Source organism: Budorcas taxicolor, chromosome 16, assembly GCF_023091745.1.
Source record: "Budorcas taxicolor isolate Tak-1 chromosome 16, Takin1.1, whole genome shotgun sequence".
Classification (NCBI taxonomy): domain Eukaryota; kingdom Metazoa; phylum Chordata; class Mammalia; order Artiodactyla; family Bovidae; genus Budorcas; species Budorcas taxicolor.
The window spans coordinates 70,757,902-70,773,305 of NC_068925.1; positions in this window are offsets into that span (position 1 = coordinate 70,757,902).

Sequence of the window (15,404 nt, forward strand, 5' to 3'; positions counted from 1 at the left end):
TTCCAACCACATATAATAACAAAGTCTTGTAAAACACACTTGCTTGACAAGTTTCAGTATTGAAAGCAGGTGTTTAGGTGCTGAGGCGGAGTGCTCACCCAACAAGGGACCAGGTGTTCCAAGCATGGGTATAAATACTACAAACCATGGAGTGACTTTGGGCAAAGACACTGCTTCTCAGGCCTCGGTTTTTGCACCTGCAAATGAAATGGCCAGAATCAGGAATTTAAAAACACTTAGAATCAAAACTTCAAAAGGATTTACCATCATTTCTGTGTTTAAATTGAATCTTACCTGAAACAGATATTCTGGTGGAGGCAGGGGCAGTGCCTCGTGACCCCTCCCAACCTGATGTCTCTTGCTTTCTTTGAGGGGGTTGACCTTGGAGGTACATCTTCAGGGTCACAGAGCAGAGCTGGAAAGCACAAATTTTTACACTGTCATGAACTGCTTAGCAATCTAACAGTCCACAACTCTACAGATTTCTATTCTACTTTATCAATACCTGGTCATACAACATAACTCTTTTTAAAAGTATTTTCAACTTAGATCAAAGCATATCATCACACTGCTTTGTCCATGTCCATTTCTGGAGATTTTAAAAAATAGTCAACACAAAATTTTGCTTCCCTAAGTGCCAGTTATTCCTCCCACCAATCTTCCCTTCTCTTCCTTCCCCTCATCCTTCTGTTATTGTTTGACTTTCTTTCATTCTTGCCCTTTTCCAGGAAAAAAAAAAAAAAGAATCCTCTCTTGCCAATATTCTCCATTGGTTCAATTTCTCAGCTGATTCCTTACCTGGTTGCCTTGTGTGTTTGAGAGTGAGGAAGGAGCCAGAAGAGTTAGATGCTGGATGCTTGTCATATGGGAAAGCTGTTCTGTCTGTCTTCCAGGCAGTGTTTCTCATTCATATTTCTGTCCCCAGCACTTCCCCTCCCCCCCCCCCCCCAGACATCCTCTAAACTGATCCAAGGACCCCGGCAGTGGTGTTACCATGGAGGCTTCTTAAAAATTCAGATTCCTGGGTCTCATGCCCTATCTTCTGAATCAAAATCTCTGAGGTTGGAGTTTAGAACAGGAGATGCTAAAATGAGCTCCTAAAATGATTTTTCACCTCCTTAAATTTTGAAAACTACCTTTCAAAGTGCCCTCCCCAGTTTCTCCCATTTCTCCCTCTCCTGCTTCTCAGCTTCTTTCCCCTCAGTTTTCATCCTAATTACCAGCTAACTGGTGGATGCCACTGCTGCTTAAATGTGCTCCCACTCTGGATCCCTAATCATGCCAATTGTGTTCCTCAAAGCTGAGTCAAGAATTGCTGCCTTTTTATTTCCCCCTCTCTATATACTGCAGGAGGAAGCATGTCCCCGCCGCTTTTGTTGGCCCTACTTCTGGGCCGAGCTCCATTTGCTGGTGAGCAGGGCTTATCTTCACTCTCCCCCTCGAAATACTGTAACATTCAGCATCCTTTCATGTCTGTGCTTTTAAAGTAAATCTTTGGACAATTAAAGATATGAAATGGCTAAATAGAGTTCTACAGGCGTTGTTCTCTGCTTTTTAAAGGTTTAATCACACTTAATGGCTCTCTTCAAAACTTGAATTTTCCATTTTGGTGTTTTGACTCCATTGAAAGAGTTTACTAATATTCTTTCCAAAGTATTCTCTGCTCAAATGAGCTATTCAATAAAGTTTTATGGCAGGCTATAGGATTTACGCTAAATGGAAAAATAATTTAAAGAGAGATCAGAGTTGTGTGTGTGTGTGTGGGGGGGTGCTGTTCCTCTCTACAGGTTTTGTTAATTAAGCTGTAATCGTCAATATCGAGTCCATTAAATGTTGGTGTGAAGGAAAGAGAATCGTCACTTAGATGTAAAGGAGACTATTGCAAATGCAATTTCAACACCCCCCAACCTTTTCCTTGAAGATAGGTTATTATTCAGCCTTGTGAATCTATAAATAGGAAGTTAGGAAAAATTCTCTTTCTTCCCTCCCTCCCTCCCTTCTTCCTTCTCCTATTTATTTTCTTCCTGAAGAATAGTGGACAAAAGGGTAGGGGGAGGTGAAAGGAACCAGTTACAGATTGTTTTGAACAAATGGCCTTGACTCTTCCCCATCTTGGTCCCGCTGAGTTCTCTCTGGTTCTTACTCATCACCGTCAGGACTAGGGAGCTGGCAAGACACTGAGGATGCCCTGGGTCATGCTCACTGTCCGAATGATGAAATTGTTACTTGTGGGGGAAATTTAGTGGAAAAGCAAAGCCAGTCCTCCCTGACAGCATCTTTATGAACCTCTAGACTACTCTTTAGAGGGCTAAGTGATATGGAGATGCATGTGATACTAATGAGATGCATGGACTCAGATAAGAAAAATTAATGCTCTGTGTCTGAGACCTAATAAGGACACTCCTTCTCCCTGCTGCCGTCTGGCTTGTCGCCTTCTGCTTCGCTCAGTTCTTTTTCCCCACAAGTGACCTTTGGGCACTTGCAGCATGCCCAGGAGGGTGCTAAGTGCTAAGACAAGTTTGAGAGAATTTTGACCTGACGTTGAGGGGTTTCACATTCGGCTAAAGAAATGAGAAGGAATATAGATAAGTCGAAGAACAGAGAAGATGTGATCTATGATCCAGGCATTGTCATTTGCCAACTATGTGATCTCTGGAAAGGCATTTAACTTCTCTTAGACTCACTGTTTCTCTTTCAGGAAGAGGGTTGCTGAGATCAAGTAGCATTTATTACGATCAGAAAGTGTCTCTTTATTTTCTATTTTATGTCCCTCCCCTACCTCCCCAGTGTAAGCGCCGCGAGACCAGAGGCCTTGACTGATCATTCAGCTCTCGATCTCTGTGCCTAGAACATGAGCTGGTGCAGACCAGATGCTCAGCAAATAATTGCCGAGTGGAAGCAAGTATTATGTTTAAAGAAATTTTGAACCACTGACCTACCAAGGTTTACTCCATAAGACTTACATCAGGCAGAGGAGACAAACAGTATTTCCAAAAGAGAGCATCAGAGGGAACAAAACAGAACCAGAGCAATTTCTGTTTCAAAGATACTGAAGAGACCAGTTTGCACTCAGGAATAATGGATGTGCTCTGGGAACCGTGGATTTGGGACAGATTTGAGAAGGCCTGATATGCCAGAATCAGCCAATGGGGAAATGGTGATGTGTTTTGATCAGGGGTGTTATTTGAAGAAAGTGAGGTTTTAAGATTTATCAGGCAGCGATATACAAGACTGAAGATGGTAGAGAAATAAATTAAGGGGACATCATAATAACTGAGGTATCAGGTGACAAGGCCTGACTTAGAATCATGGAAATGGGAGCCAAAAGGAAAGGTAAATTAAGAGCTCTGACAAAGCAAGAATCAATGGAACTAGTTTCTTGAGGAGCTAGAAGAGATGAAGGAGAAGAAAGCATTTATGATATGAAGACTAGGGATTTCCCAGGCGGATATGAAGATTAGAGTTTTGGTAGCATCACTAGAAATAGGGAAATCAGGAGGGGAAGCCATGTTTCAGAGAAATAGATTGAAATTGTTTTCAGTCATTTTGAGGTTTGGTGGAACACACAGGTAGAAATATTCAGCAAGCAGTGGAAAATGCAGGGCTGGGGAAAGGTACATGAATGGTGTGTGTTACTCACTCAGTCGTGTCTGACTCTTTGTGACCCCATGGACAGCAGCCCACCAGGCTCCTCTGTCCATGAAATTCTCCAGGCAAGAATACTGGAGCAGGTAGCCATTCCCTTCTTCATGGGATCGTCCTGACCCAGGGATCAAACCCAGGTCTCCTGCATTGCAGGCAGATTCTTTACTGTTTGAGCTACCTAGGAAAAGACGCTGATGCTGGGAAAGATTGAAAGCAGGAGGAGAAGGGGACGACAGAGGATAAGATGGTCAGATGGCATCACCGATTCAACGGACATGAGTTTGAGCAAGCTCTAGGAGTTGGTGATGGACAGGGAGGCCTGGCGTGCTGCAGTCCATGGGGTCACAGAGAGTTCTATATGGCTGAGCGACTGAACTGAACCGAACTACCTGGGAAGCCAAAGGTGACAGATGTGGAAGTCCTCCCCTTGGAGGTGACAAACCCATGGGAAGAGATGATGTCTTTGCAGGAGAGAACAGAAGCCCAAGCGCAGAACCTGAGTGAATGAATCATTTAACAGTGAGAAGGGGAGGAAGAGAGGCCCAAACAGGAGAACCCGGGAGAGACAGAAGCAGGACAAGGGATGTTTGAGATGCTTATCGCTGTGTCCAGGTCATGGTATATAATCAGTACAGGGTTCAATATGATGCAGATCCTTATTAGGTACAAGAGAATGGTCAATCATATCAAGTGCTGTAGAGGAGATGTCAGGGAGAATGAAAAATTAGAAAATGTCTTTAGATTTGCCCATTAGGAGATCCTTGAGAAGAACAGGAGAGAGACTGTAAAGTTTTTCTATAAGAGAACCAATTTCACAAGGTAATTTGACACATTTTCAGCCTTTCTGTAAGAGTACATGCTGGAAAATTCTGTTTTCTTATCATCTCCAACCCACAAGGAATGTCACCTGAGGAAGTCTTTATAAGCCATGTGACGGCAGCTCAGTCTGTGTTTTTCAATTACTCACAGGCTAACAGTTACTGATTAATTGCACCCAGTAGAAGAGGCACCACTGATTTCTTACCCCTGACTCTTGCCATCAACACTTCTTTGTTTTGCCTTTTTCTGGAACCAAGTTCTCACAAATAGCATGTTTTATGATGCGGAGAGGAAAAAAGAAATTAGATGTTAAACAATCCTTGGTCAAGTGTTGGGCTTCTACAAATTTAATTTCATCTCAGAAAAACATGTTGGTAAGCTGGGTTCCATTAGCTACAGAGCTGATCTAACACATAAGTCTGCTAGGTTGCTGGCTGGCTGGCTACCTGTTAACATTTTGAGTTACATTTAAAAATAATTCTCTGAAATACTTTCCCAAATCCAACCATTTCAGCTTGGAATTCCTTTAAGGGAACAAGGCCATGGATCCACAAGGAGAGGTCACACTTGACATTTAGAATCTATGCTGTGCACTCACCCCCATCACCACTTGGTTTAATTTAACCCTAAAGAGCAAAGAACTTACAACAAAGAAGAAAAACCACAATTTGACTTTATAAGACTCATTATAGTATCCCTAAATACTGGTGGTAGGAAAGGTTTCAAGGCCCAGGAACTTGCTGAAATGGACCAGAGAAAGGCAAGGGTGATCAGGGGGTGAGAGGGAGCCACCTCTTAGGGCCCTTCATGGAAGGAAATGGCCTACTTCTGATTGGTCTTTTGAGGAAAGCAAAACAGCAGTGGGAAGGAGGAAGCCTGACTTCTCCAAGTGTGGAGGGGACTCACTCAGCCCACCTGCGATCTTCCACCGCTTGATTGGAGAGGCAGGGAGTTCAGCTTTGGGCTTGACCTGGGTGCCTTCACGTGCTTGCTCTGCCACGTGACCTTGGTTGGAAGCAACACTTCAGCACTAAAGTCACACTCTGCAAGCTTTGCACTGACTCCGCAAGTTGGAGTCCTGTCCCCCAGGAATGTTCACTGCAAAGCTGTCCTAGAGACACAATCAGGGATGACTGGAGGCTGAAGCCAGCTTGTACAGTCATGCAGAGCCAGAGCTTTCAAGTTTTGGGGGGCTCATGAGACATCGGGAAGACACAGTGATGGTCATTAGCCCCTTTCTGATTTGATCACATTTTTGCTTTTTGTTCCTCAAACCCCAAGAGCAGAGACTTGCCAATAAGGGGGGTTTGATGGAGGCTGATCCTGAACCCTTGAATGTTGAAGGAAGAGGTGCCCAAAGTGGGAGGGAGAAGATGGGCAGGGAGGAACCCTGGAAATCAACCTGGCTGACTGCTGCGCGATTGCCCCAGGTCAGCCATTCTTGGCTCTAGGAGATTCGAAGTCTAAGAACAATTCCCCTCCTCCCCAAAGTTTTCCTTTCCAAGAGAAATAGATTCCCTCTCTGCATGTCTCTTTCAACTCTCAGCAAGACCGGTACAAACACACGAAGGCTGTGAAGCTGCTACTTCACTGGGGCTGTTTATTTCCAGTCGACAAATATTGTGCTAGTGTTCACTTCAATTAGGAGACACACTTGACAATCTGACTACTCCATCTGATGCCTCAAGGGCAAATTTCAGCTCTTTCAGAAAGTTAGGGCCAATAACGGATCCATATGAATAAAATATACAGACAAGGAATATTTGAGGCAGTTTGGGGAAAGCACCTTCTGCAGCAAGGAGAGTAAAATGTCTACATGAAACAAATCATATAAATAAAGCATGGGGCTTAAACTGGAGGGAGGCTGGGAATTCAGAGTGAAGACTACAGTGCCTGCTCGCCCTTCACCTCCCTGGAATTGGAAATCGGTGAGAATCAGCACTATGGAGCCTAAGACGTGTGTGATTCTATAGAGGAAATGACTGCAGCAGAGCTCAACTCACTAACACACTCACTAAAGTTACTCCAGCTTTTAAAATCATCCTAGAAACCAGAAGCTCTTCTGGGTATCTAATTTCAGTCCTTCTGCTAAATCCCGTCTCTTCTTTATTATCCTGAAGATGACCAGAAAAGCCGCTTAGCATCCTCCTTTATGGGCTTCCCTGGGGGCTCAGTGGTAAAGAATCTGCTTGCCAATGCAAGAGACATGAGTTCAATCCCTGGGTCAGGAAGATCCCTTGGAGAAGAAAGTGGCAACCTGCTCTAGTATTCTTGCCTGGAAAGTCCCATGGAAAGAGGAGCCTGGCAGGCTACAGTCCATGGGGTTGCAAAGCAGTCGGACACAACTTAGTGACTAAGCAACAATTCACCTTTGCACAGGTTTCCATGTCCTGGAAAGTGGAAGTCAAGCACCAGGCCCTGCTAATAGAGCAATTCCTGCTCAGAATGGACCTTGGATCCATGTTACCCTTATCCTGGCAGTAGCCCAATTCGGGGAATGGGTTAGCTTCTCAGCCACACTGCCCAGCTGCCTTGGGTAAGTTTTATCAGCTCCCAGGTCTCCTGTACCTCCATCAAGGGCAGGGAAGTCAGTTCCTTCCTCATCTTACAAGGCTCTTCTGGGAATAAAATCATGAGACAAGAGTGGAAGGAAGTGAAAGTTTGATAGATATGGTGGCACCCTTGTTATTTCGTTCCTGTTTCTTGAGCTGACCCGATCCCAGGTGCAATGAACTCTGAGGGGCAGCGTGGTCATGGGTTAAAAAAAAAAAGTTGTCTTTAAGTCTCAAACGTCATATTCATCTAGTTCTCTTGTAGTTAAACTGAGTTATCTTAAACTACTTGTATGTCTATTTGTTTTGAATAGGACCTCACTCAGCTTCTTTCATAAGCTTATCAATAGAATATGATTCATTTTATATTTTAATATTAACGACAGATAGGATCTATTTTGAAAAGCCATTACAAGCAGCTATTGTTAAAATAGAACTCTCTTGAGAGTGACCATCAATAGTACTGTTTGACTCATCCTTCATTTTTATTTTTATTGTTATTAGCAAATCTAATTAAAATAAAATTTATCCAAAGAGAGTTCTTAGGTTTACTGTAGTATTTGGTAAAGCCCTAACTAGCTATTTCCCATTTCTTTCATTCTCTTTTATTCATTCATTCCTTCACTCAGCAAACATTGATGGGAACCCAGGATAGGCCAGGATGCTGGAGAGGCTCTGAAGTAACCTCAGGTTTTCTTGCTCTGGGAGGCAGAAAGGCAGACAGATTCATGGACAAAGGAAGTGAAGCTGAGGGGAGAGAGTGCACTCAGCTCTCTGCCAGGGAGCACACGGGTTGGATCTGAACCTCAGAATGTGAGTAGGAGGTGGTGGTGCCCCGGAGGGTGAGAGGACCTCGGGCACAGCCCATCACTAGTGCCAAGGCACAGGGTTCTAGCTGAGACGGCATGGCTCTGGACTTAAGAACTAGGGTTGGCATTTAAAAAAATGAAATAATGCCACTTGCAAGAACATGGATTCACCTAGAAATTGTCATACAGAGTGAAAGTCAGTCAGACAGAGAAAGACAGATATTGTATGATATCCTTTATATGCAGAATCTAAAAAGAAATGAAACAAATGAGCTTACAAAATAGAAACTGACTCAGAGACTTGGAAAACATACTTATGGTTGCCAGGGGTGGGGTCGGGGCAAAGGATAGTTAGGGAGTTGGGGATGGACATGGTCACACGGCTATATTTAAAATGGATAGCCAGCAAGAATCTACTGTGTAGCATAGGGAACTCTGCTCAATGTATCTGGCAGTCTGGATGGCAGAGGAATGAATCTGAGGGAAAACACATTTTTGTGTAGGTGTGGCTGGGTCCCTTTGCTGTCCACCTAAAACTATCGCAACATTGTTAATCGACTATACTCCAATACAAAATAAAAAGTTTAAAAAAAGAGAGAAAACATGTGTCTATACAAAAAAGAAAGAAAGAAAGAAAGGAACCGGACCTGGTTTTCCTCCTTCTCCCTCTTTGCACCCATCCCGCCCTCCTTCCCTCCCGCTCCCTTCTGTTTCTCCTTTCTCCCTTTTCTCTCCCCCAACTTCTCTCTTTTTTCTCCCTGCTACCATTTTCCTATTCACTCCCTTCCTCGCCTTCATACTTATGTCTCTAGCAATAATTTTGGTCTCCTCTCCAATCCAGTTGCCTCTGAACAAAAATAGAAAAAAAATCGAATATCTACACTTCAGGCCATATTCCAATAAGCCCTGGGATGAGAGGAGAGGGTGCTCAATGGCCAGAAGCTGGGAGATGGCATCCCCACCCCAGTACTGAGCACCCTGAGACACCCCTACCTCTCACTTGGTCTCCCAGGTAGGGAGGCCCATCATTCTCGCCTTCATCCCTGCTACCAGGCTTCTTTTTTTTTTTTTTTGCTACACGCTTGAAAAATTCATTTGAAGAACCCAGGGACCTGGCCAGACATGGAGAGGATGCCTGAGTGGGCAAAGGAGGCACTGAGCCATTGGAAGTAGATCAAGGACCCAAAGGCAGAGGTATGTGGACAGGAATCATTTTCGTGCCCTCCAATCCCAGCATCAACCAGAACGTGTGTGGACCGTCCAAACACCTCGGCAGCCCAGATACCAGATGACAGAAAATTACTATGCAAGCCTTATTAGAGGTCCCCCTGAAATTATTGGGATTCTTTCCATCCCATCGCTGTCACCCATACAGCCGCAAGTAGCAGAAAGTTTTAAAACTATTTTCCCATTTGGGTTTTCAAAAGTTGGTAAAAGAGAAACTGCTCCAGCCATTGGCCATGGTGGCCCTACAGTGCAGCCTTTCCTCGCCCCCAAATTCACCTGGCTGTGCTTTTGAGCTAAACAACCTACATCCTCAGACTTCATAAATCATCATTCTTCTGTCCATCCGGAGAGCAGAAATTCATAACTTGATCTCAATCAAACAGTATAAAAACCCAAACAAAAATACATCTGGACAGACAAACAGGATGCCAGGTTTTTGCTTGATGAGAAGGGAAATGGCTCAAGCCTGGCCCCTTGAAATGAAGGCTTTATCTCAAAAAATGCTCATGGAACCTTAACAGAGTTGCTGAGACCAGCTTCGCTTATAATATCCAACATAAACTAGATATGGAGCTCATTTTGCTCAGTGTTTTGTGACCTGGAAAACATTTTGTTGGAGCCTTAAAAAAAATTTGCCCATGTTCATTTTTTTCCCCCAAATGCAATGATCATCATTTTCTGTTCCTTGAGCCCAGGTGAAAAGCAGCCAGTGAGCTTGGGCAAAAAAAGAAAAAAAAAGGTGGACTCGCAATTTCCTGACACAGTTAACAGGCTGTTAAAATTCTGTCCTGCTCAACCTTCATGTGAGTGTTCGGGGAATCGGGAAGTTAGAACTACAAGAGAAAAATAGATGCTCGTCACTCTGACTGGTATCTGCACACCAAGAGGACTGAAGAGTCAGCAACAGCAAAGCACCGTTCACTGGTCAGTCAGTTCAATAACCCACTACCCCCAAAACTTGTTATTCATGCGATGCTTGTCCAAATCCACTTTCTTCCTGCCCCCTACCTTTCTTCTTGTGTTCTGTAGGTAGGTAACGTGGAGATCCATTTTAATAGCTGGAAATCTACCTGAAATCTTCCCACTGAAAACAACAGCAAAAAGCAAAGGTTATCCGAGCTGAGATCCTCTCCAACCAAAAGGGAAACCTGAAACTGTTGATACATTTTCCTGTCTCCTTCTGCTCCCCCAAATTCCTCTCTCCAGGGCTGACTTGTTAATGGGGGAGGGGGTATGTGGGCAGAAGCAGAGCAGGCAACATGCAAATATTGTCTTGATTGTATCCTGGCCATTACTCAATTGTGGAGGCTTTTAAGATCATTTATTAATATTCTCTTTAACCACTGTGGATGCAGCGGAGGGCTGCTGCGGGTTTTTGTGCTGTGTGTGTGTGTGTGTGTGTGTGTGTGTGATTTCTTCCTGAGTTATTTATTTGATAATGATATTAAATATTAGAAACTCTAACAGCTGGTGTGTTTATCCCGACTTGAGTGTATTAACCTCTTTAGCCCTTTTTTCCAGAAGAAGGGTTCAGCCTCACAGATTTGACTGTCAGCTGTGGTGCCTGGCGGCCCAGCCTATTGGCACCCTGACAGAATCGAAAGTCCAGAGCAGCAAGTAAACATGGATGACATTGCAGGGAGAGACGAGACCACATGATAACTTGAGGCACCTGCAGCTGCTTGCACCCAAATCAAAGTAAAGGCTGAGCTCACTGAAATGGAAAAACACTGAATTTACCGGGAGTGAGTTGGCACGGTGCTAGGTGCAGGAGGAGGGCACTGGATGGAGGGCAGGGGAGGGCACGGGCATGTTGCCCACTGACAATACTCAGCTAAAGTACCTTGAGGGAAACCCCTGGGTCCTAAGGCCCACTGTGTCCCATACGGTGAGTGAGGGTGATTAGCTGCCAACGCTGGGCTCACAAGTCGGTTGTTGAAGGATGACCGCCTGGGTAGGCTGAGTCACAGGCCAAGACCAAGGTTAGATTCACCTGAACATGGTCTGGCCCTGGAACTACCTCTTACTGCCTGTGTGACCTTCAGCAAGCCATTTAATCTCCTGGCCTCAGTTTCCACATCTGTAAAATGAAAATAATTATATGCTGTCATGGTCAGGGTGAAAGAGAAAGTGTTACCTGCTCGGTCGTATCCGACTCTTGGCAAAGCCATGGACTGCAGCCCGTCAGGCTCCTCTGTCCATGGGATTTCCCAGGCAAGAATACTGGAGTGGGTTGCTGTTTCCTTCTCCAGGGGATCTTCCTGACCCAGAGATCGAACCCAGATCTCCTGCCTTGCAGGCAGATTCTTTACCCTCAGAGCCAAGGAAGCCCTGGTGAGCCATCATCAAATGACGTAATGAATGGATGAAACACAGATACAAAGCATTACTAGTGTTCTGTCTCCCCTTAGCCCGTAAGAAATGACTTGGGACCCTTCTCAACTGACAACCTCCAAATTTGAAGACACTGAGGCATGTCCAAGCTTCTGTAGCTTCCTTTGCTCCTGGACTTTAAGAGTGGAGGATCCCACTCTGGACTCCAGCGAGCTGTCAGCCCTGTTCTGGGTCTGAATGTCCCTGGAGTGATGACTCTGATGGAGGGATAAGAAATAGCACAAAGCAGTGTTTAGGGTATAGGCCAGACTTCCCCCTTAGAAGAGACACATTCTGTTCTAAGGCCACCCCACAGTCTCAGAGCCCTGCAGTGTGAGATTTGTGGTGACTGATCCAAGCAGATGGGGTGCAGTGTCAGGAGGGGTGGAGAGCCAGGGAGGAGGCTGGAGTTGCATTAGGTGCTTATAAAGGTGCTTCCTTATAAGATAAAGAAGGTGCTTCCATTGCTCCAGGAAGCCAGGGCTATTTCTGTTTATCACAGTGCTTGGCATTTAGGAGGTACATGAATTGGTTAATGAAGGAATGAAGAAAGGAATTGTTGAATTTAAAAAAATCCACTTCTGCAGTGGAGCATGACTAGAAAGTATTAACACCTTTTGGTGAGTCACCACACTTCCGGCAGGGAGTTTCCATACACTGGACAACTCTTTGTGTCTCATCTCATATCCTCTTGAGTTCACTTGTCCCCAAGATCTAAGACCTTTGTCCCACTCCACCTGCCACCAGGGGCCAAGGAAAGCCCAGCCTGCCCTTGCTGCCCTGGCACCCTCAGTGTCTCTCACCATCCCTTGGGGCCCTCCCTGTTCCCTTGGAGACATGACGCACTGTGGGAACTTCTTGGTGCCCACACACGTGCCACTGTAACATGTAGAGGAGTCAATGCCCTGTGTGGGCAGGGGGAGGGAGGGCAGAGATGGTGGGAGTCCCAATCTGGAAGAATCTCTTCCGTGTAATGACAGACTCCTAGAATGTTTTTTCATCACTTTACTTGGGTACACAGGAATTAACACATTCTTAGCACACATTTGCACTATGGATTAAAAAGGTAAACAGAAACAACTGAACTAGCTTTGCTGAATCATCTCCACTTCTACTTCAGCTCAGTCAGTTCAGTTCAGTCGCTCAGTCGTGTCCGACTCCTCGCGAGTCAAGTGGGCCTTAGAAAGCATCACTACGAACAAAGCTAGTGGAGGTGATGGAATTCCAGTTGAGCTATTTCAAACCCTGAAAGAGGATACTGTGAAAGTGCTGCACTCAATATGCCAGCAAGTTTGGAAAACTCGGCAGTGGCCACAGGACTGGAAAAGGTCAGTTTTCATTCCAATCCCAAAGAAAGGCAATGCCAAAGAATGCTCAAACTACTGCACAATTGCACTCATCTCACATGCTAGTAAAGTAATGCTCAAAATGCTCCAAGCCAGGCTTCAGCAATATGTGAACCGTGAACTCCCTGATGTTCAAGCTGGTTTTAGAAAAGGCAGAGGAACCAGAGATCAAATTGCCAACATCCGCTGGATCATGGAAAAAGCAAGAGAGTTCCAGAAAAACATCTATTTCTGCTTCATTGACTATGCCAAAGCCTTTGACTGTGTGGATCACAATAAACTGTGGAAAATTCTGAAAGAGATGGGAATACCAGACCACCTAACCTGCCTCTTGAGAAACCTACATGCAGGTCAGGAAGCAACAGTTAGAACTGGACATGGAACAACAGACTGGTTCCAAATAGGAAAAGGAGTACGTCAAGGCTGTATATCATAAATGTCAGATGGGTTTTCTAAGCTACAAAAGCTGGGGGCAGTAGTGAATCCATATAGAAGGATTCAGAGCTCCCAGGAGTTTAGAGGGATGTTTAATCCTGCTTCCCTCTTAGAATTCACCACTCTCTTAGACGGTAAAGCATCTGCCTGCAATGCAGGAGACCCGGGTTCAATCCCTGAGTTGGGAAGATCCCCTGGAGTAGGCAATGGCACCCCACTCCAGTACTCTTGCCTGGAAAATCCCACGGACAGAGGAGCCTGGTAGGCTGCAGTTCATGGGGTCGCTAAGAGTCGGACACGATTGAGCAACTTCACTTTCACTTTCACAAGGCTGGGGAGAGGGGGAGGGGCTAGTAGTTAGTCCAGTCTTCTTCCTGCCCTTTCTCCGTGCTCCTCTATGCCCTTCCCATGAGCATAGTGCAGCATGGCAATCATTCATGTGATGTAAGCACAATAGTTGTCAATTGTAAGTTAGTTCTACAAACATTCATTGAGCACCTACCTACAGATGCTTTATTGTTGGGTAATATCACGGGGTAGATGGGGTTGTGGTGGAGGAGGGGTAGATTCACGGATGCGTATGTGCCCTCTAGCTGCTTAAGGCCCCTGGAAAAGAGGGATGGATACGTTCTGGAGGGGCTCAGATGAGGCCTCCCTTAAAGGACCAGGTGGTCCTGGGAAGGTGAGTGTGAAAGGGAGACTCCAGATGGTGTCCAGAGAGCGTGGCGTTGGGGAACATGGTGAAGACAGGTCTGTGATAGGATAAGGGGCCATCTGAGGGGTGAGGGGTAGAGCAATCCAGTGGCAACTCAGGAATGGCCTTCTCATTCTGGATCTACAGGATTTTGTCTGCAGCTGCCCTTGGGGGAGGGAAACGGATTAAAGCTTCTTGGACCCAGTGATCCCCACAAATACATAGCTTTGCTGCCCAATCACCCAGATGGAGGCTGTCGCCACTGCCCGCTCTTCCCCACACCGCAAGGCTTAATCGACAGCCAGCAGCCCTCACCGGATCCACAAATGAGTTCCATATTTTGCCCCTAACATCACTTTAACCTTACATAAAAATAGACGTCCCCCCTCCCCACAGGGCTACCCTGAATTCTGACTCTTTCTCCCAATATTGGGGAAGAAGTGAGCTCTCACTGAGGGGGCGGAGAGAGAGGTGGAATTGGGAAAAGATGAAAAGGCCCTCTGTGCACCAAACCTGGAGCCCAGGAAGGCGACTGCCCCCTTGCTCAGTTATTTCATTAGTTTTTCTCTTCTTTTAAATTGAAGTATAGTTGATTTACAATGCTGTGTCAGTTTCAGGCGTATGGCAAAGCGATTCACTTATCATTCTAAGAGATGAAAAACTCAGGATTCCAGCTTTAGGAATTGTGGAAAGCAGGGAAGGACTTGCTCTTTTGGTTTGCCCTTTGTGATGAAGAAACCTTGGCTTGGAAGTGGGCCTGGAATGCAGAAGGCATCTGTCTTGATCTGAAAGACTTGAGAATAAGTCCTAATCAAACCTGTACACTTTTCCCTTCCCTCTTCCCATTTTTACTTCTCCTCGCTCCAAGTGCTTGGTTCAGTTCAGTTCAGTTCAGTCGCTCAGTCATGTCCGACTCTGCAACCCCATGAATCGCAGCACGCCAGGCCTCCCTGTCCATCACCAACTTCCGGAGTTCACTCAGACTCACGTCCATCGAGTCAGTGATGCCATCCAGCCATCTCATCCTCTGTGGTCCCCTTCTCCTCCTGCCCCCAATCCCTCCCAGCATCAGAGTCTTTTCCAATGAGTACCTCCCAGCAAAGCCAAGGCAAATCAGTTCAAAAAGTATATAATATTTCAGTTCAAGTTAGAGCTTGATCTTTATCTATGAGTCTTTGAAACTGCATTTTGTTAAGCTTCTCTCCTTTCTCCATGGACTAATGCTTAATTCAAAGAAAAGACTTTCTAATAGTAGAATTTCTAGTATTTAACACCTTATGGGGGATGGAAGGGGCGAAGTCCTTACTGACTTTTCCTTTAATTTTGCCACATCAACAAGCACCTGCTTGTGAGGTGAGCTCTACACATATGTGTAAGTCAGGAGCCAGCAACCTGACCACGGGCTAAACTGGGCCCACTGCTTGTTTTTGTAAATCAAGTTTTATGGGACCACAGTCACAGCCATTCTCATTTGCTTAACATACTGTTTATGGCAGCTGTCAGC